The sequence below is a fragment of the Caloenas nicobarica genome, chromosome 2 (assembly GCF_036013445.1).
Source record: "Caloenas nicobarica isolate bCalNic1 chromosome 2, bCalNic1.hap1, whole genome shotgun sequence".
Lineage (NCBI taxonomy): Eukaryota > Metazoa > Chordata > Aves > Columbiformes > Columbidae > Caloenas > Caloenas nicobarica.
The window spans coordinates 151,619,537-151,645,011 of NC_088246.1; the positions used below are offsets into that span (position 1 = coordinate 151,619,537).

General features: G+C 42.0%; 1 protein-coding gene across 1 annotated transcript in view; it reads right to left on the reverse strand.

The window, feature by feature from the left end:
* The window catches only part of SNTB1 (syntrophin beta 1), a 115,356-nt gene that overhangs the window by 14,478 nt on the left and 75,403 nt on the right, over positions 1–25,475 (reverse strand). The window lies entirely within an intron of this gene.

A 25,475-nucleotide genomic window follows, 5' to 3' on the forward strand; every position in this document is an offset into this window, starting at 1 on the left:
GTCTTAAAATAGATGGAAATTTGAAAGGGTCTTAGTTTCAAGTAAGAATGAAGCTCTTCTCTTTCACAGACAAATCCATCATTTTCCTTTTGGTGCACATAACAAAAAAGAAGCCCTGTTACTCAGTAACCCTCACAGCCATGCTTTTAAATCCAAATGTCTTGGCTGGATACTAAAGGGAATTAAATAAATTCTGAGATTCACCAGAGAATCTGGTTGTCTACATGATTCCTCCATTAAAACCTCCTCCAGCAAAGAGAAGCAGTTGCCTATGCTGTTTTATGGCTGATGCCAGCCTGCTTGCCATGGGCACGGGTCACTGCGCACATCACTGGGTGGGGAAACATATAAAAGGGATCAATCAAAGGCCGGCTAGGCTGGGAGTGCCATGGCCAGGAATGGTGATTCAGATCTTTAACTACAATGTTCCTTAAGTGATGGATTCAGCTTGAGAACTGCACTTGAAACACTTACATTCTATATGAAGAGAGGGCCCCACAAATTTCTAAACTTTTAAGGACTTACAAGACAGTTGTAAGATAGCTTTGCAATAGAACAGCAATGTCCAAAGCAGATCTTAAACGAAGATTTTTGGCTTGCATAATTTTTAAGAGGTATTTTTTCCTTCTGAATTAAGCTTTTCCAATAATTATATTCCTGTTCACAGCATTATTTGTTCATTGGTTGCTCATATCTCTGTGTTAATCAACTTAAAGTCATAAATGTTTCATCCTTTAAATTTTTTCAGAAGTGTCAGTACTTATTTACAATTTTCTTGTAGTGACAGGTTCTTGAAATGCAACCTTTCATTTTCAAATAGGGCTGAATAGAGAAGCCACATAATTAACACCTCTATTGATACACTCCAGAAAGAATAAAAATTAGAGAGTTCTCACAGCACACGTGCCATGGAAATATTCGCATGAGCAAAAAGCATCATCACCTTCTTAATACCACAGTTATTAACTACAGTTAACACCTCAGTTCCTACCGTGGAAATACAGAAATAAATATTACAGTTAATGTTAACATTTAATTTTTGAGCACCTCCTTGTGTTCTTTATCTAGAAAGATTTCAGTACATACTTTTGAAGATTTCCAGAAAGGGAAGACAAATACGAAATCTCTCCTAGTATGAAAACGCAGGATGTTCAGATTCATGATCTGGAGCAGAAAGCGGGTAGAGTACTGCGCTGTCACGTCTTAGTTTTCAATTCTATGACCACAAGCAATCCAAAGACTATGCGAAGCTGCTCACAACTTTTCTGCAGAACCATCCTGCCTGTGGAGCATTTTCAATCACAAGTTTTGCTATTAGGTGGCCGGTCAGTCAGCCGTGACTCCAGAAACTTTGGGAAACACTGTTCCCTGTAAAGGTACCACAAGAAAGGGAATATAACTCATTTTGCCAATGGGTCCCACAACTATTTGCTGGACAGCTGTAAACATCAGGAGTCATCATTTCCAGCGCTAATCTTGCTATTAGACCTGCACAGTGAAGCCCACAGCTTTGCTCCCATCCTTCCCAGCAGCAGGGTGACTATGGAGAAGGTGTGTCTCAGTCATAAATTATTGAAGACTTTTTCTCAAGAATAAATGACCGTATACTATCTCTCCTTGTAGGTCGTATCTCCTGTTTGCGGGGTGTATACTGAGGAGAGAGGGCTACAAAGATGACGAGGGATCTTGAGCATCTTATGAGGAAACACTGAGAGAGGTGGGTCTGTTCAGCCTGGAGAAGATAAGGCTGAGAGGGGATCTTATCAATGGCCCTAAGTATCTCAAAGGTGGGTGTCAAGAGGATGGGACCAGGCTCCTTCCAGTGGTGCCCAACGATAGGAAGAGAGGCAACGGGGGGGTACAGACTGAAGCACAGGAGGTTCCATCTGAATATGAGGAGAAACTTCTTTACTTTGAGGTACCAGAGCACTGGAACAGGCTGCCCAGAGAGGTTGTGGAGTCTCCTTCTCTGGAGACATTCAACACCCACCTGGACACATTCCTGTGTGATCTGCTCCAGGTGAACCTGCTTTAGCCGGTGGGTTGGACTAGATGATCTCCAGAAGTCCCTTCCAACCCCAGCCATTCTGAGATTTTGTGATTCTGTGATGTTCGCCTGTGTCCAGTTAGGAAGCCCTCCCCTCCTCACTAAGAAGGGCCATGAAACACACACACTTTTAATCACATTTTTTAGACCTTGCTGGGACCATAGCTGTCTCACTGGTAAGGAATTCTGGTGTAAGCAATACTGCTTCTATTTCAGACCTGAAGAAGGATTTGTGTGCCTGAAAGCTTGTCTGTTTTTTTTCCAACTGTAACAGCTGTTCCAATGAAAGATATTGCTTCTCCTTAAAAACCTTGAATTGCATTACTGTTCCCTGATTTTGTTGGGGGTTGGATCAGGCTTTAACAGCTGATGCTGTGCTGTTCAACAGGCAGTTGGCACTTCTGGAAAGTGTCAAAGAGAACACGCTGTCCTGTAAATGGTAATAGAAAATATACCATTAGCCTACAGGGCACATTCAGAACAAATCAGCATGGGAAATTAAACCAGATCAAGCGAGTGTCATATCAAGCATGAGTATAACAGCAAATTACAAAACAAAAGCAAAACGCATGCTGCTTATGGGCAGTTAAGTGAAGGGTTTGCTCAAGTTTTAAAGGCTTTAAAATCGAACACATCATAAAGATGACACAAAATACTTCCATAAGAGTAAATTTAAATATCATTTGAGACATGTTTTAGAGGCATCATTTTAGATGATGGTTAGGGCCAGCTTCTTAGCCAGAATTTCGCAGAATACAAAGTCCATCTGTGTTGCAGACAAATGAAATCACCATCCATGTTAGAAAACTTTTAAAACTCAACTATTTTTCAAAGTAAAAAATATTACATCGAATCTAGATGAACTAGAGAAAAGAAAAATCAGTACTCCTCAATGTTCCACCACAATAAAATTAACCAGCAAATTTTTTGCTGGTCTTCTGGGCACTGTTCAGGTAACTCTAAGCAACAGGTACCAGTGTTCCCTTTCCATGCTCTGCTCATCTCAGCTGAGGTCACTGCAGATAGTCCCAGGTGAAATTCCAATTCAAGTCAATGAAAAGCTGTAAATATTTATACCAGAATCAAACTTTTTTTTTTTCTTTCCTAGACACACTGTGCCTCTAGATCAAAGTCTTCAAGTACAAACCTGAAAAGGGAGAACATATTCTAACAAATAACAAAAAATCCCAAGTGCAGTGAAGCATCCTTTTTGCTACTCACAAACCTCTTTGCTCTTCATATACTCATCCCATGAAGTGCAAACTCCACGTTTTCCCAGATACACCTCTCTGGTTTACCTTGCCAAATTCAGAAAATATTTCATGTATGGCAGGGATGAAAACTAATTTTTTTGTGTATAACAACATGATGAATGGGCTTAGGATGACACCAGAGGAGATCTGCGTTTTCATCTTGCTTGGCCACAGGCTTCCTCTGCAAAGTCAGTCTAAATGCTCCGTGTTTCCATATGGACACCGCGGTCTCTGCTGGGGTGGCAAGCGCTGCTGTAACATAAACATGAAAGCCAAAAAAAAAGTGCACAAGAACAGCTCCTGTATTTCAGCAGCTATGTGGAGACTTGTCCGTCAGCCTTTGGCTAACACAAGGGCTGAAGTGCTTCCATGCAGAAAGCAGACGGCTCAGGCAGCGTTAGGACACACCAGACCCCACCGCACCGAGGATGCGCCTGAGCCCTGGCTGCAGAGGTGGGACAGCATCGCTCCGGGCTTCGCTTTAGGGCCCGATCTGCGGTCTGAAGGATTGCCTCTGCAAACAACGACATAGCAAGCTCGGCACCTACTCGTACAACTGTTCCTGCTGGTTTACTGGCAACTGCTCACGTGCTTAAGGCCACTGCTTGCCATGTACCTTTAAAAAGTAACTCCTCTTCTTCCTGCTCTGGCAGGGGGATTGGACTGGATGATCTTTTGAGGTCCCTTCCAATCCCTAACATTCTGTGATTCTGTAGCAAATAATATTTCAAAGAGGAGCCAGCTTGTTTTTCCTGCAGGCGATAGGGACCCATGTCCCCTTTAATGGGGATCACAGCTTCCAAATCTTTAATAGTTTTCACATGTAATTAATTGCTGTAAGGACAATGGGCACCTCAGTGGAGAGAAATCCTTTTACAAATGGTTTGGCCCTTTGCTCTTTCATCTGACAGGTCTCCTTTTCATAAGGTTTTTCTTTGAATTTCAGTTATTCACCTACTTCAGGCTGCCAGGAATGGATAAAAGAATACTTTTAATCTATGAGGCTTACAGATAATTAAATTAGAGGCCTCAGTCTACTTTGGAAAGCTGTTTCATATTTTCATTAAGTCAAAAGGAACATTTCAATTACATTCCCTATTTAGTAAACAAATTATAAATTGCCAGCAGACTCCACTGCAGCAAGTATCCAAAATGTGGCCTGTCAGAGAACTGCTGTGAAGGTAGCAAGTTTACACTTACAGTAAGTGGTTTAAGCCCCTTTTCCATCACCCCCTCCCAAATCTCTGAGCTGCACTGTCCCCTCACACAGAGCACAGGAGCAGCAACACAGAAAGAATTTTCTGAAAATTTTTTCTTGCTCTTTTCCTTCCTCCCTCACTTAAAATCTCTCCGTGCTGACAAGAAACAGTTTCCACACAGGTGGGGATATGTGGAATACTGGAATCCTGTGTTCAGTTTTGGGCCCCTCACTACAAGAAAGACATTGAGGTGCTGGAGAGAGTTCAGAGAAGGGCAATGAAACTGGTGAGGGGTCTGGAGCACAAGTCTGATGAGGAGCAGCTGAGGGACCTGGGGCTGTTCAGCCTGGAGAACAGGAGGCTGAGGGGAGACCTGATCGCTGTCTGCAACTGCCTGAAAGGAGGGTGTAGCATAGAAGAGGTTGGTCTCTTCTCCCAAGTAACAAGCGATAGGACGAGACGAAATGGCCTCAAGCTGAATCAGAGGAAGCTTAGATTGGATATCTGGAAAAAATTCTTCACGGAAATGTTGTCAGGCATTGAACAGGCTGCCCAGGGAAGTGATGGAGTCACCATCCCCGGAGGTGTTTAAAAGATATGTAGACAATGTTCTTAGGGACATGGTTTAGTGCCAGTGTTAGGTTAACAGTTGGACCCGATGAGCTTGAGGGTCTCTTCCAACCAAAATGATTCTATGATTCTATGTTCTGCTATGTATTTCTTGCCATTTCATTGTCTTCTGATGAAGAGCTAAATCCATGTTCAGAATAAATTTGATTCATTTACAGAAATCTACTTGTCAGTTCCTGAAAATAACAGCTAGGACTGAAAAGGATTTTTGCAAGAGAAACAGCAGTGATGCAGAAATAAATCACACAAACCCTAGTGTACGCAACACCGCTGGTATTTCTGTGAGTTCCTCTGACGGGAGGCAATTTGCAAGGCAGGAGTGGGTCTAAGTGACAGCTGTAGGCACAGGACATCAACACCTCCCACACCACACACGGCTGAGATGTGTTTTGCTGCTAAACTCCATAGTTTTAAACAGGAAATAATGTGCACATCCTTTAGAGAAAAAAAAAAAAGGCTAATGAAAAGGTGTCTGGTTTTGTTCTTCTCTCTCCTTGACCTCAGTGATGGCTCAGAGGTGGCTTGTGCCATTATCAGATCTGGATTACAGTCAGTGCACACACAAAAATCCCCCAAAAGGCACAATATTGCCTACAGTGAGCAGCGAGTGAGCGATGCACACACTTGGCCGTGGTGCCCCTGCTGTGGGAGCAGCCACAGCCACGCAGGGCAGGAGTGAAACACAGCAGGGACCATGTTGATCCAACCCTTGCGCAAAGCAGAGCCCAGGGATACACCGACAGCTACAGCTCCAAGCACTGCTGACTATGGACAGGACACCCCTTCTCAAGATAGGTCTATTCAAGTCTCAACTCCTCCTAAATATCCTTTAAAATGACACGACTCAAACCAACTTTTGTCGGAAGTAACACAGTCAACCACATCAGCATGGCAATACGCCCAAGCCAATGTCCTGACTCTCTGGATTAATAGGATTTTCAAACAGCTCTGGCTCATGTCCAAATATCTCCAAATATCTCAAGAGAAGCAACTCAGTCCTCTGTACTCACCCATGCAAGAATGGTGGCTGATCTGAGACCTTTCCTACAGCCAAAGAAGAATGCCTGATCCCAGTTTTGTAGTGCAGGTTTGCTCCAGAGCTTGGTGAAGTCAGTCAAAGTTTTTCTAATAACTCTTTACATTTTGGACTAGGCCCTTGGGAAACAATCCTGGAGGGCTGCATGATCTCTCACGCTACAGAGAAAATGGAACCAAATTCTTCTCTTCAGTTTGTCATGGTGGTCAAACACTGGAACAGACTGTGAAATGTTCACCCATCGAGATACTCACAACATGACTGGGCAAGGCCCTAAGCAAGCTGGTCTAGTTGGCTCTGCCTAGAGCAGGTGAGTTGAACCAGAAGAACTCCCTTCCAACTTATATGATTCCATGAGTCTATAAAACACCAGAAAAAATGATGAAGAAGTCCAGATTTGGATCCGAAAGCCACCATTTAGGTTGCCCCTGAGTCAAAGTTAGTTGTACAATTATTCCATACACATACAGTTTTTCATGCATATGTGTTACATGAATGTTGCATCAATATGAGCGCAGTAGTTATATAAAATGGTTATTACAGCTTAAGGGTTTACAGGATGATTTGTAGACACCTTGTACCTTAAATCATTTAGAACTGTATAAAAAGTGTATCCTTGATCCCTCTGATCTGGTACAGCTTAACACTCTGGATTTCCTTTGCAGCAGATTGCGTAAAAAAGATAAGGAAGGTCAAGGAGTGGAAAACCCATCATCACATAAACTTCATTCACTGTACAACATACCTTAAGTAAAAATATATGTCACAACTGCATGAGAAAAGTTTAAAAATCGGATGTGTTCTCTTTATTCTCCTGATCCATGGATCCACAGAAATTGCTTAACTACATACACAGAAATCCAAATCCGGGAGACTCAAAAAAGAAAAAATGGTAATTCATCTATTTTAGAAACCTCTACCATGACACAGCATCATTTTGCTGTTCATGGAGTTGATATTTGAAGGTCTGTCACTAAGAGCACTTTTGCAGTGAAACAGGAGACTCTAACTTTCTGATAATGTCAGGAATCTTTCCAGGGAAGCGCAAACAAGCAGAGAGCACAGGAGATGGTAAATGCCCCACACCATTTGTTAAAGATACCAATTGCTTTTCATCTTGGAGAAGGTGAAAGGAACTCCACTGTGTTTTAAGAAGTATTCTGATACTTTTTGAGTAAAACACATTTTCTTCTATAGCAGCTTCTTCAGACCATGAAAGCACTGTCTGAAATTAAGTATTGGTAATTTACGATACCCAGGCTTTGCAAACAGCAAAGGTTCGCTCCTGAAAAGATAAAGTGTTGAGCTAAATGATTTCTGTAGAAAAACATGCATTTTCCTATCTCTTTTTTTTTTTTTTTTAATTGCTTCTCAGAAATTGCCAAGGGAGAGCAGGGAAGAGAAGAGGACGTTTGATCACTCAAGGGCTGTAGCAAGGAAGACCTGCCCAACCTGTTAGTCACAAGGACAGAGACAGAAGGCAAGTCAGACAGGGGGAAGGTCAGAACAGCCCAGCTGCCACTGGCCACTGAGGCTGATCAAGAGATAGTGGACAGGCCAGCTCCAGTTCAACTGACCTTCAAAGCCAGTTTGACTGGGAACAAACCTGTGATGGAAGAGGTCACATTTTAAGTATTGCTGATAAAAGAGGCACAAGGGAAGGAGGAAAAAAAAGGAAAGAAAGGCCATTAATCTCAGGCTTTTCTAATCAGTTATGCTGATCGAACAAATGAATGGAAAAACTGAAGGGCAGAGGTGAGCAAAAAGCTGCTATATAAAAGCAAAAACCTGTGCAAAACTGGAGGTAACCACAGCAATCTCTCTCTTCCAGCATGCTCACAACACACATTCAGGATAAAAGTGAAGATGCTATCAGCAGACATTTTCTCACCTCTTGTGTGTTCATGCATTTTGAGTATGCACGGCTTATCTATGGGATGTCTGGGCTCTTCAGACTGCAAGTGAGGGTGGCTGTAAACTTGCTTTCTGAAACACGTCTCATCAACATACCACAGAAAGGTTGGTGATAGCAACTGCATGAAGTTTAATAATTATTTAAATAAAAATCACAGAATTAAAATGTAGGATGAACTGTACTTCCAAGACACTGCTCAGTTCTGGCAGAGACAAGCAGCTGTGCTGTCTCCAAGATAAACACTGGATCTCAAAGCACAGTAATCCCAGTACTGTGGGAAAAAAACACTGAACTTCCCTTTAAAATGGAGCAGTCTCCTTTCCCCAGCAAGCCCTAGGAAACATTAAGAAGTACCATGGCATGGTCTTGTATCTTCATCTTCAGTTCATGGAGCCCCATTTTGCACATCAGGGTCAGAAGAAAAGGGATCATACCTGTGAATGGCTTTGAGTTAGAGGCAAGAAAAGAGACAGGAAGATTTGGAAGCTTTACCACATCTCCTGTGCAACAGTTCAAAAATGGATCCTGTTACTTAGTGGTGGGAAAAACCAGTTTCCCCCAGGTATGCTCCAGGATACTAGGAAAAATCATTATTCTCTGCTCTGCCCTGCAGGTTGCTACATGCCAGAGTTTTGCTGTGAGCAGAGTTTTCTGTTCAAGCCAAGGTGAAGCATTTTATGAGGGAGTTCATCATCATCAGTGGAGTATAATGCTAATCGTACAGGAGCAGAATCGATGTAAAGACACCATAGTTTCAACTCACCGTCTCCAAAGAGTCTATAATTTACAATTGAATCTGACTTCAGCTGATGAAGTGGGTACCAGATTAGAATAAATGTGTAATAATACCCATTACTTCAAAAGATACATACATTTAATCTTTCAATTCAGTTATAGTGCATCGATTTCTGATCATCAGCTCAAGAACACTTGTCAACAGCACCCAATCAAACGTGAATGCTGGAGGTGGGGTTCTGATTTGAAAGCAGCTTGCGGTTTTTAATGATGGCTCAAACATGTAAAATGCCATTTGAAATTATTATGGTGTCTGTTTGGTGAAGGACAGATAATCACTGATGTCTACATTAAAACTATAGTAACTGAAATCTGTCCCAGAAGATGCCCTGTGCCTTTATCACACTGTCTTTCTGAATATTCAATCTCAGAAATGACGGCCCATCATGGCAGAGACCTTTTCAAGATTGACAGATTTGACTACTTTACTCAAGCGTCATTATAAATCACAAGTGCTGGAAGAAAACATAGCAGGGGAGCAATACAGAGAGAACAAGATGTCTCTTTGTCATTGTTATTATATTGTCTCAAGGACAGTCCAGAATACTGTGTCATTTCAGTCCATTGTGTCATTGATCAATATTCAGTAATACTGATGGACTGCAATGCAACTAATGACCTCAAGCAAATGAGTGAATTCACTACATGCCTGGCACAAAAATATATTATCTTCAAAAAAGACTCTACTGGAATTTTGAACATGCTGAGAAATATTTGGAATCATTATTGAAAAGGCAAAAATTCAAGTAGCATCCTTAATAATTTTGCTTAATTTTGAAAAAATGCAAAGCAGCCACAGGTTTCTGAAAAGTCTGGTGAAAATATGTCACAATTTGGAATCCAAACCTAATTATTTAGATGCCTAAGTAAATATATATCACCAAAAAAATTCCTATATTTGTCTTTTTCATGATTTATTTACCTGGTTGGGCCCCTCAGTTCAAGAAGGACAGGGAACTGCTGGAGAGAGCCCAGCGCAGGGCCACAGAGATGATGGAGTGGAGCATCTCCCGTATGAGGAAAGGCTGAGGGAGCTGGCGCTCTCTAGTTTGGAGGAGACTGAGGGGAGACCTCATTAATGTTTATAAATATGTAAAGAGTGAGTGTCACGAGGATGGAGCCAGGCTCTTCGTGGTGACAACCAACGATAGGACAAGGGGCAATGGATACAAACTGGAACACAGGAGGTTCCACTTAAATATGAGAAGAAACTTCTTCACGGTGAGGGTGACAGAACACTGGAACAGGCTGCCCAGGGAGGTTGTGGAGTCTCCTTCTCTGGAGACATTCAAAATCCGCCTGGACACCTTCCTGTGTAACCTCATCTATATGTTCCTGCTCCGGCAGGGTGATCGGACTAGATGATCTTTCGAGGTCCCTTCCAATCCCTAACATTTTGTGATTCTGTGATTCACAGAGCCACTCAATATTTTGAGACCATATCTTTTTTTTAAAAAAAATGGATAGAAACAGAAAGTCTGTATCTCCGCCAGCACAATGACAGACCTCCACGAGCCATCTAAGACACTCAAGGAATATACCTGCTTTCTTGCTCTGGGAACATAAGGAACTTAAACATGTAATTTTCATTAGAATTTGTTTATCAAATACAACATTTTCTGATGGGCAGGATGATTTTTTTTTCCTCAGAAACCCATCTGAGCTCCAGGAGACCTCTGCCCATCAAACAGGTTTCCAGTATGCCACACCTTGGCAACCAGTATGGAAAGCTGGAAGACCATCCAGTAGGTCTTCATGGTAGATCTCAGTATTGGTGGATCCCAGGGTGGCAGTAATGGTAGGAAATGAACAGTTGTTCCATTTAATAGTCAATTCACTTTCTTCCAGTTCTTAACAAGGACGAAGTTGAATTTTAACATCTTTGCCCTTTCAGAGAGCTTTGATTTGGGATTTGTTAGCTTGTTAGGTAAAGAAGACAAACACGATCTAATCGAGAACTGCCACCTGCCACACTAAAAAGTTGACAATATCCTCCTTTTGCCTTCCAAGAAGGCTTAAGCCAGTCAGTGGTTCAGAAATGTGGATACCTAGATTAATAGAAGGGCTGAAGGTGACTGAAAGATCAACTCATTCAGCCTCTGTCTGCTCAGGAAAGGACAGACTTTGCTCCCAAGATTTGCCAACCTGTTCTGTAAAACCTTCCCTGACAGAAATCCCCAGCTGCTCTATCATACCCTTGGACAGTTTCACCATTAGAAATTGTTGCCCATACTGGAGCACGTGCCACAGTGGTTCTGTGAATACTGTGACGTCAGGTGTCATTACCTGCTTGGGAGACTAATAGAAAACTCGAATTTTGGGTTTTAGCTAAAGGTGTTTTTAAGATGGTCATTAACTCTGCCAAAGTAATTTCAGGAGAGTGATGGTCACAGAGGAAACGAGTAAGTGGGAAGATTGCAGGAGAGAAAGCTCAGAGCTGGAGGGTAACTGCAGCTTGTCATGGGTCCTGTGGTTGCTGGATAGCTGTCACCACCATCTATCTGGTACATGCAGAAACACACACACATCCCTGACACTGCAAAAAAACTGACAAGGCAGCTTTAATAGGAATCCAGCATTACCATCTTTAGCCAGCCAAAGCTCCCTTGGGGATGTCAACTGGGGCTTGAAAATCAGTCTGAGGTTTGCTTGGCATTTAAAATACATCTTTAATTCTTGCTGATCCAACAAGCCTTTTTGATTTGTTGACATTCCATAGTTTCAAGCTTTTCTCTGTGGCTAGGAACCAACAATAAAAATGAGAGCTCAGCTTTCATAAAACCTCTTTATTTCAGAAGACGGTACCAGAAGAAACATCCCTAAAGTACAAGTATTCAAGCTATGAGGTTTGGACCTACGATCAGGATGTGAGCTGCCACTTCTTCAGAGGCATCACCTTCCCAGACTTGATACTGCTTATTTTACAAGATCTGATGAGATCACAGGCCCAGGGTTTATGGCAACAACTCTTTTAATTAATCCACTACCTATGACAAAAATGTAGCAAATATTGAAGGGCATGTGTTAATAGAAACTATGAATATTCAACAGACCCATATGAGGAAGATAAACATAAAGAACCTTCTACTTGGCAGTTATCTGTGCTGAGCTTTAAATTATCCACACAGGACAAATGGATTTAGTGCTGCGCGATGCTATTTCATCTAGATTACTAAAAGACACACAATTAGCGCCATCAATCTGCAGACCCAAATCCTACAAATATCAGCAAATTACATGCTGTAAGCTGTTCAATTTTGAAAGCTAATGTTCTTTATCTTGTTCTAGTTCTCATCATTTCATATTTTTGCAATAACCACAGCACTTAATTACTCATAGGACAATTCAAATGAGAACTGAACATTGCCCTAGAAGAAAAACTTGTGAGGAATGAAGTTAATTTCCAAAACTAGTACAAACAGAATGCATGCTACAGGTTACCTCCCTGGGGCCAGGAGGGGAAACTAAGGTTTCAGGTTTAAAAATTATCCTTGAAATACATAATTTAATAAAATAAAGAACTTCCTGGTAATGGCACTAGACTTTTACATCTCTTAACAAACACATCACATATCCAAAGAGAAATTATTTTTGGCATGAGAGACACACGATCTCATGAACCACCTGATTTCATCAATGGAAGACTCTTTCCTGCTGTGGGCTAATAAATCACCCCACCCGGCAAGCACCAGCCATTTACAGTAAGAACTGGCTAAGAGTAAAAAGAACATCACAGAGCTGCTATTACTTCTGCAGCTACAGGCAAGTGAAAACTCCAAGAGGGCAAACACGTATGAATGTTATCAAAGTGACTACACCTGATTTTGCTCTTGGTATTAGAAAAGTACTTGCATTGAAATCACTGGGAAATTTTACAAATTATTTCTTTCAGGTTTTTTTCCTACTGTGAAGACAAATATTTGTCTTTTCACTGAGATCTGTTCTGTAGTTTGTACTGGCCTAAACTTTGTATATATACTGGTATAAAAAATCTTAAGTTGCTCAGCTGAGTAACACCAGTAGAAAACTACAAAAAGAAAATTGGAAACCATGTACTTCAGTAACATTGTCATATGCAAATATTCATATAACCCATTTTAGAAGTATAACAAATGGGATTGAATATCATACCAGAGGTTTCATATCAAAATTTCTGGAAATTTAAATACCATGTCCTCATTGGCTTTTTTATTTCTGTAGCCATATGGAAATCAGTCAGGCACAATTAACTGTTTGTCAGAAAACAATCTATTAATTAACACCATTCTGTGCGAATGAGCTGAAAATCGTGCTCATTGCTTGCCAAAAACCTTCCATTTCTGCCTCATGTTTGTGCTCAGAACTAAACATAGCCACATATATGCTGCTTGACATAACTGACCAAGGGAAAAAAGAACAACTGCTGCTGAGGTTTTTCAGAGCCAGCATCCAGCAAGATTTTTCTAAAGATAGGTAGAGGGTCAGCAGGGTTTCACCTCTGCATCTCACAAAATTCTTTACTGACAGATCTTTGATTAAACTGGGCAGATATAGATTAAATCCCAATTAAGACATTCATATCTGTAGCAGGGCTTGAAAGAGAAAAGAAAGTGAGGGAGGAGAGTAAGTTAAAGTGTTTTCTAGGCTTAACTTGAAAAATATAGGACCCAACTTCGATTATATTTATAACCATTCAATTCTACTGACATCAATGGATTTACTCCTAAATTATGCTGGGTGGAAATTGGGCTAGCTAACACCACATTTCCATGCATATAACCAGCCCTCCTTTAAAAGTACCATTTAGTCAAAAGCATGTCCTCAGACAACATGCATCCTCCGATAACCCACCTAAAATCGGATGAAGGGGTAATCAGTGATGGGGAAGGCCAGGAGAAGACTGCAGAGTGGTAGAAGAGGAAGGGAAAGAGATCTTCGGTGTCACCTGCACGCGCACAGAACCTTCATTGCTGCTGAATCCTGGGCACTAAACCGATCACCTCCAGGTGACATAAGATAACACGGTGGCTATTTCCTTCCCTAGCAGAAAAGCAGTCTGTGATCTGTGCTGCCTCTGAGATCGGTATTCTTGTATTTCATTTTTCAGTAGAGCAGCCTGAAACACTGCTGCTTCCAAAACTTAGAACCCCTTTGCAGGTCCATGCAGGGCTGCGGGTGCATAACTGTTATCAGTTAGTGGTTGGCTCCTCGTGACTGTTTTTCAGAACTGTTCACTCGCTTGGATGTGATCCTGTAACCACAACCCATTCCTTCTGCTTGTTCTTAGCAATGTCCAAGCAGCTGTTTCAAGTTATTTGAAGGGGCTAGAGACTGAAGCTTTACTTGACGTGCCCAGGCTAATGGAAACTGATGATGTACATGACCTTTGATGAGAGCAAACAGCCCCTCTATCCATTCTGAAGTGAAAGAAGACAGAGAAGCTAAAATTCCTCTCTTGGAGGTCTCCTTGCAGCTGTGAAGAATCAATCTTACAGGGTTATGAAAGGTTCAGAGAAGGCTGGTCTTATTCTTGCCAATACGGGATATTTCAACACCTTCCAGCCCACTCAACAATTTGTACACCTGTCTGCACCCAACAATCTCTGCAGCTCATCAGTGGGCTACTCCTTCCACTGTCACCTTCCCGCAGGCTCCCGTAGCTCAGCTACATCTCCCAGTCTCTTCCAGTGCTGTCCCACTCTTCCCTTCTCCCAGGTTCTGTTCATCTTTCTGTGCTGGTCCATTTGGTTTACGTACCACATGGACAAAAATCACAGCAGAAGCACAATGTCTGATGCATGGTTCTGTGTTTCCTCAATCATCTACCTTTCCTACTCAGATAGAGTTTGCAGCAGGGTCTGCTCCGACTAGTACTGTTTTACTGCAATCTTGCACCGTGGCATTCCATGTTGGCCTAATCCCTAGGCCCTCTCATACTTACATAATTATTAATATTAGGTTATTAACCACAACAATCACGACCAGAATCAGTACTGCTCTCTTCCTCCTTTCAAACTGTTGCAACAACAAAACAAGAACCCAACAGTAAGTCAGCTCATCCTCAATAATCAGCTTTCCCAAAAAAGCCCACAAAAGCAGGGGGCCTCAAGACAAAAACATCACATAAAAAGTTTTCACATGACCCCGTGCAGCTGTGCGATCCCTCTCCACGCTGCTCCTCTTCACAATACCTCCAGCTTCTTCTATCTCTTCCAGTTGACTTTGCCTTTTTAAAATCTGCCTTCACTTTTGGGTATGCAGATTTAAACCTCTGTTTTGAAATTTTAGGTGGGAGAACGTTAATGTATTCTTTAACTCTGTCATTCAGGGATCCAAAGAACATAGTAATAATAAGGATTTTTTTTAAGTGGAATGAACACACGTGTGTGTTTAAACCTAAAGTCTTAATGTATTCCTCCTCTGAAAGGCCCTGTAGAAAGCCTCGTGGGATGAGATGAGGCCGGAGACAACACCATACCACACCTCTTTTCATAATAACGTACAAGCGTTTCATTCCATAAACAAATAGGTAAGCTTCTATTTCCACAGCAGGCTTCTCCTCTAAGTGAACTTTTTAGAGCCACTTCCATAAACATCACTGACGTTTCCAGTATGAAGCACAAAAAGGCAGCTATATCCATACAATACACAGGCAGCCTACTCTCGCTGACGTCTGCAACTACTTTCAGCACAAGATCAATGTTTGCACAGCAGCATCTGCTCAGCAGAAATGTATAAATAAAAAAAGGCCCAACAATAACACGATGTGTTCACACAGTTTGAGGAATTTTCACAGTGGCTAACAGTCATTAGCATCTAGTGATTAAAACCCAGGTGCTTCCTTCAGCAGGGCTACTGTTACCATACAAGCACCTGAAACTCCAGGAATCCAAATAACACCTGAGAAAACCTTTGGAAAATCCATTTGTCTTCAACAGCAACATCGCTATGCTGGGAGCAGCAGGTCCAAACCCCCCCACAGAGTCTCCTTCTGATGTACACCCAAAGAAACAGCCACTTTGGCTCCAGAGCCCCTTTTTGTACCCTGACTATTGAACAGACACACTGTACAAGCTGATAGCTCTTTCAAAGGAATAGGTGGAAATCCTTGTTCTGGGGTATGTATCTCGATCTCCAAGATGGTCCTCAACAGTCTTGCAGCTGGAGCTGGTAAGAATGGGTGTGCTTTTGCTGACAAGGTGGCTTCATAACGCTCTTTATAGCAGCGTGCCACCTAAGTGCTCCCATTTTTTAGCATCTTTTTCTGACTCTTCTGATCCCTATCTCTAGTAAGTTTAACTTCTATTGATTGTCATACCTGTGACTCTACTGACACTCTCTGACATTTCTGGAAAAAGACTATGCTGTTAGAAGAGAAAAATATTTAACATCACTATTGGATCAGAAAAAAAATGTGACTCCATAAAACATTTCATCAAGAGCAGCTCTAAAATGGACTGTAGAGTTTTCCATGGATCCTGTTGTGTGGTTATTACTAAAGATGTTGTACAACATCTCTGTTGAAACTGCATTATTTCTGTGTGCTATGTTAGTTCTGGAAAAAATCCCATGTCATTCTAATAGGTTCTCTCATGAGGTCAGGTATGATACAACTGTATGTAATTTTTCTACCCCTATGGTATGTCTGACAGGTTAGGTCCTCAGTGCCTCATGTGAGTGTGACGGCCCTTCACCTCTTTCACGTCCACCCTCTGCAGGCCTTGGTAATGCTGCAGGTATGGATAACTCTACCAGGAATGATGCAAGGACAGGTAAGTTTATCATACATCTAGAGAACTTTGCTCTTCCAGAAGATCCTGTTTTGGGTTCTCCTACTCACTGACTCACTCCTCTTCTCACCCTGTCCCTTTCAAGCTGTTTTTCCTATCTTGTATTCAAAGTCTAATATCAACACCAAAGATTGTTCTATGTTCTTTGGGTTTTTCTGTTTGATTTCACTAGATATTCTGTTTGAAGCAGTAGCAGTCCTTCAGCCTTACTGATCAGTTTTCATTGCACAAAGAGAAGGACATAAAACTGTGTTTAACCTGTAGAAATAACATTTATTTTGCTTTTATTTCTTTGTCCCCAGCAGCTGGTTGTTCAGGGCTTACATTAAAGCTGGAAGTGTTGCTCTCTTATGTAGTCATTGTGCAACTCCTCCTTTCTTTCCTAATCCTTCAAGTGAAGAAAACAGCCAGGAGAAGGATATTGTGCATGTTGGAATTTTTGTCCATCTCTCCATGGGGATGATTAGCAAAATGCTGTCTCTCCCTGGAGTTACAATTGTAAAATGAGATCGAAATCTGGCCATTCAAGGGAGGTGTTACTTTTGGGAGCGATCAGAAACAGCTGCTTTCAAAACCAATCATGCTGGCTGTTTGTGGTAATTCACCAATTGGTCTTAGGAATTTTACTTGTGAGGACAAGAGAACTTTGCTGAAGTATTTTTAAATAAGGTATCTACTAATAAAAAAACCATAGCAATGCTCCCAAATTCCTTGCAATGCCATGATAATCATTGGATAGTAATCTCTGACAAGGTTAAGTCTAATGTTATTCAATGGCAGTTCCGCAAAGTAGATTCCCTTTTGGTAGTAAAATCATTATCTTACTGTTTAAACATTCAGGCTTCCCTCTCTATTTCACAGTTCATAAAGCACCTTTATGGTGTTGAGATTTTTTTTCTTCCAAACAGACAGAAGACAGTTTGTTTTTCCTGCTTTGATTAAATCTTACATCCCACAAGCAGTGAACCTGTGATACTCCTCCACTGTTTTTAATTGTCTCCTTCTATTAAGATGCCAGCACTGTATTTCTTTCCTGCAGCCCCAGTGCGATTTTGCTACGTGCCTGGCATTAGCGCTGCCGGGTCTGAGGTTAATGTTACACCGTACAACTCATTAGCTGTGCATTACTCTCAGAGCCAAAAATCAACATGATTGATCCAACAATATGTTTGGGCTTGGGACCGAAACTCAAATGAGGTCTCACCAAAAGCAAAGGTCAGCAACTTGGCACAAATTTTGCTGTGCACAGAGAAAGCTTTTCTTCCAGACTATTCATCAGGGAAGGTACAAATGACAACTAATACGGGCCTCATTAAAAATGAGAAGAGAAAACCCCTTGTAGAGGGCAAGAAAGCTCCCTCGCTATATTTTTTTTTTCCTCAGTCTTTTCCTAAAGCTTTTATTTACATTACAGTAAAGACAATATGGAGCTTAAAGGTAGCTGTGGGGCTTGGGGTTTAGGAGACTCATTAGACTAATTATTATGATGCACACTATCAATTACTGTCCAGTTAAGCAGAGTGGATAACTCTACAGCCAGAAATAAATCTTCAGGACTGAGGGATCTGGGGGAGTTAGTTAAAACATCAATGTCAAAACATTTTCTCTCTTAAAATAACTAAAATAAAACAGACACTAGTTTAAGAGTGAGAGAGAAGAGAGGAATGATGCAAGAAACCTTTCCAACTGTGGATTTGTTTCAAGTACAGTTCTTACAAGGATTTCACTCATAACTCAAGAACTGAAATCAGTACTTCAAAATATGCTATTTTACATGTGGTATCATCATGTTCTTTCTTCCTCAGTAACCAAGGGTGCTGAAAGTGCTATTTATACAACAATTAGGCTGTACAAAAAATACTTCCTTGCAGTCTGCAGAGTTGCTGTGTTGCAATATAATTGTCTAATGGCACATTTTTGTAAGTGCCATCATGGTATTATGGGTATAATTTCATTTTTACAGGATACGATAATAAGGTAAAAGGCTGGCATTAATAGCCTCAGGAACCTATTACATAAACGGAGGCTGAAGATTAAAATTGGACTGGATTTGCAGACTCTGCATTGAGTAAATGTCTTGCCACACTGAAAATTATAACACATATAACTTTTGCCTCTCCACTATTTTTTTAACTCTCTTATTCTTCTAAAGGTCAGTCCCTCTTTCCAACAGAGAACACAGCTTCTTCTCAAGGTATTTTTAGAAAATCTGTTTATTTTTCTCTGTTAACGGTTTTTTGGCAAAACAGGATACGAGGCATATATTGCTTCTCCTTGTACTAGCAGTGATACTCTGCTCTCCAGCAATACCCCTCAAACATTAACCAGCTTCATCGGTCCTAAAAACACTTGTGGATAGAGACAACGCGCCTCTGATTGTCAGCTGAGTGGGTGAGCAGGATGGGGCAACACTATGCAAAAAGAGAGAAAACAAACGTTTTCTTCTAAATTAGGGCATTTTTACTAGGAATGGCTCTGCTTTTGCCAGGAGTTTTCTCCACTGGGATCAGCTGAGGGTCCTGGAGGGAAAGGGCTGCAGTGCAGAGAGAAGAGGGTTTTTTTATGGCCCATTCTGCTGCTTTCTAATCTATTTATTCATGCCATTAATCAAAAAGCTGAAATGTGAGTATTGTTGTGCTAGAAAAAAAAAACCCTGATGACTGGGGTGAGAGGAATTCATACTGGGCAGAGCCTGAAGGTCAATGCGTCCCTAATGGGCCCCTCCATTCCCCTGAAGGTGATTTTTAACTTCGGGAGGCAAACCCAGCAAATGAGAACAAGGTGACGTTGCGCAAAGAAAACGCAGTTCAACAAGAACTTAATGTTTGGAAAATCTGTGATATTCTAAGGTTGGAAATTTCTTCCCTTTCAAACTTCTCACAGGCAGTCAATAAGCAGAAAAATGCAGACGAAAGAGCAAACAGACACAGTGCAAGGGCATAGCTGTTGCAAAACACTGTCTGTCTCAACACCCATCACATCGCAGCGATGCATACTCAGCTCTGGGGTTGTAAGAACAGGACCTGTTTGTCCTGTACAACTGAAGTGGGATCCAGGGGCTGGAAGGTGAGCTGGGTGTCCGCAATACTGCTCGGGTCAGTGAGGTTGATGGAGGAGATGCTCAGGGCTTTCCTACTGCTTAGTTTGCATTTGCCTTGCTCTTTGTTTTAGCTGAGAGCAAGGCATTGTCGTAATACCAGCCTTCCCATCCTGGATAACACACACACCACTCCAGAGCATCTCCGAATGCCCGGAATGAGCTCCACACCTTCTCCAGCCAACGTGCTGGTCTGCTTTCTCCCACCCTTCGCTCCACAGCTGGGCAAGCACAGGCCCTCCCTTGTTCAACCCCACCACTGCTGATGTCCCACTTGGACCAGCAGAAGGAGGCAGAAACACAACGAGGTAGAGAGAGACCAGTTGTGTTGGCCTTTCAGTGCTTAAAATAGCTGAGAAGGGCACCCTGTGCTCCCCACTGACAGCAGGGCTCGATATGGTTCACGAGAGGTCTCTGCTTCCTAATGCAACACTTTTATTAAGGAGAGGCTCTGTTGCATTTAAATTGCATTTAAAAACCAAGGAGCATCACTGTCCACAATTCCTTCATTGTCTTTCTTCCACTATTTACTGTCAGAGACTGAGAAAAAAGGAGGCCTTTCACCTGCTTCTGAAGGAAGAGGATCAAAGCCTTCCTTCACATCGTACCTATATCTTTCCTCTGTGTGTTTTTTTTCTTTTTTTCAACTGAACTTGACTGCAAATACGTTCAAACAAGGGCTTTCAAACCCACGAAGCTCCAAAAGATGAGCTGACCTGGCATGTATGCAAGGGGAGGTGGAGCCTTATGGACAGATCTAACTGCAGCTGCCAAGGTGAAAGATGCAGAAGCCAAACAACCTGAAAATTTAGCAATATCGAGGAAGAAAATCCCTCATCTACCAAAATCTAGAAAGTCCCTTGTCCAGCAACATCCAGCCCAGCCAAGCAGCAGTTCAGGTTTGGGTTACGTAGAAGAAAGAGTTAAGCATCCATGCCGTGGAAGCCATGCTGTGCAAAGTGGCCAGTGCTCAGGACCATGCTGGGACGTGCTCCCACAGCCACCACCCCATCATGTTGGAGGAACCGAGAGGAACAGCTCCCACACTCCAGGGAGGCAGAGAAACCCCCCCCGTTTCCTTTCAGCATCCTCTCTTCCTTCCAGGCTACAGCCCATCATTTCCCTTCTCAAACCCTGCCCTGGGTTTGTCAGCAGGACATCTGCAGAGATCTCCCTTGCAGCAGAGCCACGGCCACCACATGGAACCCACCTGTGGTCCGTGTCCCCCTCTGTCCACACAGGCACAGCTGCCAGAGCAGGAGTCACATCTTCGGGCTCACAATCCCTCCTGATGCAGGAAGGGAGAAGTTAAATAAAACTCCGTGATGGGATGACATTAAAAAAGAACTTTCTCATTGTTCCCGGGGTTCATAGGAACAGCGATAGCAATATGCTGTGTTTTATGGAAAAATTTAAGCCAGTTTTTAGGACAGGTAGATAAAAACTGAGGCAGAGGGAGGGCAGACAGGGTGTGATCACTTCTGCTGGGATCTGGCCAGAACTAATGCAGCTCTTGTGGGAAGGTTGAGGGGAGCTACAGGGCCCCAGTTTATACTTCAGCTCAATTTCTGCAAGAATAGTTTAGCACCTGAAGGCTGCCGTAGGCACAATGGTGCTCACTCACTATTTAATCATGCTCTGTAATTATCTGGTGGGGGGGGGTTTCCTTTACTACAACAACCCAACTGTACTGCAGAAATACAGACTTTCAAGCTGAGGTCCTTCATGCATTTACCATCATATTCCTATAATTTTTCATTATTTATTTACACTTCCTGCTCTTTCCAATCCTCTTGCACTGACCACTTCTGCCTGACTTAGATTTATCATTTGTTCGGCTCTCATTGGCACGGGAACAAACAGCACGTGTGTTACGGATAAAGACTGGCAAAGCCTTTAGAACAATACGGTGAATGAAATGCCTGTTTTCAGCCCAAGTTTTCCTTAATATATCCATTTACTGAAGGCACCTAAAGCAAGAAGAGAACAATGTTACTGCTGATAAAAGTGGCCTGTGGAGGAACCTTGCTGATTCTGGAAGAGGAAATTACTCCTCATGCTATTTCAGGTTTACGTCTTTCCTAAGAACAGGCTGACCGTTATCCCAGATAATGAAGACTGCTAATGTAATTAAATGCTCTGTTGTGGTGTTTTACAAAGCAAACAAATAAGTTCCGGAATTAATAAGCTGCAAGGTTAAGTGACACAGGGCAAAAGCAGGACTCTTCATCTGGATGTAAGCACTCCACAGAAAGTAATTAGCTGGGACTTAAAAGTACAATTTCTAATTTAGGACACACAGAAGATTTTCTGGTTTGAGGTACGTATAATCTCTAAAAGGTCAGATCAATTTTAAGATTACAACCAGCTGTATATTATCAATATGAGAAACTGGGTCCTTCTCTAACCAGTCAGAACAGGAGGCCAGGACCAAATTCCCTTGCTCTTCTTCCTCAAAATTATAGATGGGTAGTATTTCCAAACATGCCTAGATAATAAGTAAAGAAAACAGAGACTAAAAAAAACCCCAAAACGACAACCCTGTAGAGACTAGAAATTGCAAAGGACACCACACTATAGGAATGTAATTTCATTGCAAAGAAATTAGGCATTTGTGTAATAGTTTTCTTAGCAAATGCCCATGTTTCTAAGAGGTTATTTATTTGCACTGGGAGTTAAGACATAGCACAAGCCAAAATTCGCTGCAGATACAGCCAAAACACACACAGGTACTTTCCAGGGCCAGAACACAGGCCTGGGATTAGTACGACCTGACTTTTTTTTCCTGAACACGCCGCTGGTGCAGCCGGTGCAGCCTGACAGGCCTCACCAGGCCGCCGCGTTTCCCAGCCCCTGCCCCTCTGCGCAGGCCATCACCACTTCTCCTGCACTGGGATTTCAATTTGTCATAAATCCTGCAGAAAACTAACGCTACCCCGCTGAAAGTAATGAGATTTCTACCAGCGTCACTATCTGATCTGGCTCAGGCTCAGAAAAGCACTGCCACCACCATGACGGGAGAGCCGGGAGAGCTAAGGGGGACGGTGACAGCCCCAACCAAGGACACGGACATGCCAGGGCTTTTAAAACGCTGCCTAGCAGCAAGTGGTTAAAATCAGATATTCACAATGTTAAATAAAAGCAAATTGTTTTAACTACATGATGGGCTGGTGGTTTTCTCATGCAAAGACATTTTAAGCTCAACTTTACAACCTGGAAATTACACAAAATTTTGAGACTGAAGCTTCTCTCCTCTTCTTTGAAAACTCATTTATTTGCGATGAGACTAACAATGTGGCTCTGTTGCTGTCTACTGGTTTTGCTAACCAGTGAACGTACTTCCAAAGGAAAAGGTAAATCAGAAATGCTTTAATTTCATACTGGGGAAAAAAAGAAAAAGAAAAACAAAACCAAAAACCAACCTCAAATACACTGTTATGTCATTTGCCTAAATCTTGTTTGGACAGCTTGCACAGCTCACAATCTTTCTGTTATCACTCCCTCCTCTGAATTAGAGCAAGAGCAGGAAGATAAATATAATACTGCAATATACAGCTCGATACGGAAGAAGATCACTCTGCTGTGACATGCCTCGCACTTCAGCTCTAATACAATGATATGGTTATCTAGGGTTTGAGGAGACTGAACAGCCTGTAATATATTAACACACTTTTCATTTGGAGATAGTGTCAGGAGCTGAGAAACAACCCCAATTCACCATGCCGCTTTGGTTATTTCCCCTCCGATGTCAGGTGTTTTCTCCCATCTGATGTCTGCTCCGGATTTGTGCCCCGCGCAGGCAGAGCAACGTGAGCAGGAATCAAGTGCTGGGTTGAGATCTAGTGTGAAAAGCCCAGAGAGGCACTTCTGCAGCTTCAAATATTAACGTTATAAAAGACAACTTGTAGCAACTCCTATTTTTAAGTTTCTCAAAGGAGCTTTGAGATCATTTTAAGTAGCCCAGTGCCTGTAAGACATTTGACATCCAGAAAGCAGAACAGTATCTGGCTGCAGAAGCGCTTTTTCTTTGCTCCAAGCCTACATTTAAAGTGTCATTGGCACAGTGAGGACAGGGAAAGACACAGAGCTTGGGGTTTCATTTAGGTGGTTTTATTTAATCTGACCCAGCTACAAGCCTGGCCCCTGGCTCCAGCTTCTGTTCACCCCAAACCAGTCATACTTTTGCTCGTGTGGCTGACTGCTGAATTGGCGGAGGCTGCCTTTGCAAAACCACTTCTGCCAGAACACCTTTTTGTGTTTGCATTAAAAAGGCAAAAGTGTAGATAAAGCTTTTGGCAATGATATCTTGATCTATTGGAACAGAAGTTACAAACCGATAAAACCAACTACTGTTTCCTCAGCATTTCAGCTCTCTCCAGTGCAAGAGACAAATTTGCTCCTCACAAAGGAACTCAACAGTAAGTGGATGAGTGTGAGGAGAAAAGCAGCGATGCCTGTTTCAGCTCCTCTGTAAGCCACAGGATGTGCAGAACTATAAAGAAGCGGGGAAAAAGAGAGGTGGAAAACACATTTCTACAAGGGTTGAAAGGATTCCTGGAAAGAAGAGGAGCAATTAACACGCATATGGAAAAGCTCCTCAGTCACAATGACATTACTAACTTCTTTTTATGTCTTTGGTCACTAAAAGTGTCTTTACAGGGAACATTAAAAAAAGGAAAGACCTGGAAAGATTAAAATCCACATGTAGCTGTTCCCGCCAGTTTAGCACGCTTGTTAATCCCACAGGTCTCAGTGAAGTGAAAAGATAAATAAAAGAAAGAAAAGGTGATGGGGAGTGCACACACCTCATTACAAACCAGTACTTGGCTTTTCTCTTAGTTACAGGAAAGTCTTAGGACGCTGGTGACTAATACAACTCCCTAATCCTTGGCCAGCTTCAGAAACTCTTGCCATAAGGTCAAGGTCAGGACAAGGTTAGTGCCTTAATAAAAGAGGAATTATGGCATCTCTAATGATTGCTTCTGGCTGTTTTTCTCCTTACGTATAATAATGCCACAGTGAGTGATTGTTTTCTTAAGGTGATGCAGAGCTCTTTGCTTTACATGCTGAAGGCCCTTCACTGCCCACCCCAGGGCACAGCCAGGGACCTGATGGATGTTTCGTGCTGGAGACCACAAATTCAGGGCTGTCTTCACAGGGAAGTTCAGTGGAGGTGGAAGAATCCTGTTAGCATGAGATTGCATAGTACCTTAGATAACCTACTATTTATTTTAATGTTACCCACCTGAGGGAGGCTCCGCTAATTAATCTATTTTTGTAGTACCATAAAGGTTGAAGTTTAGAGCTAAGTTTAGAGCAGAGATATATAAAAAATGTCAAGCCAGGAAATAGCTTAATGAAAGCAGAGAGTAATCACAGCAAATTACAGTGACACTTCTATGGGATTACATTTTGCATTCCCCAAACAAGCAGAGGAATTCATCTCACTTAGCCTTGTTCCATTTTACTGAGAATTGACTGTAAGGATATGCTATGTAAGTAGCATAACGCAATGCCATAAAAGCTGTTTTTAAAGTTACAGTCTAAGATGCTTTTCAACACGGAATCCAGATTTCTTCCCACTGCAGTATATAGGAAAATAGCAACATATGCCACAAAATACCACAGAGAAAAAAAAAAAAAGATAATATTAGGTAGAATACAAGGCACATGTTTTATTTTCTGGCTACTAATAATGAGGTCCCTTTCTAAACGCTAACGTTTAGAATCCAAC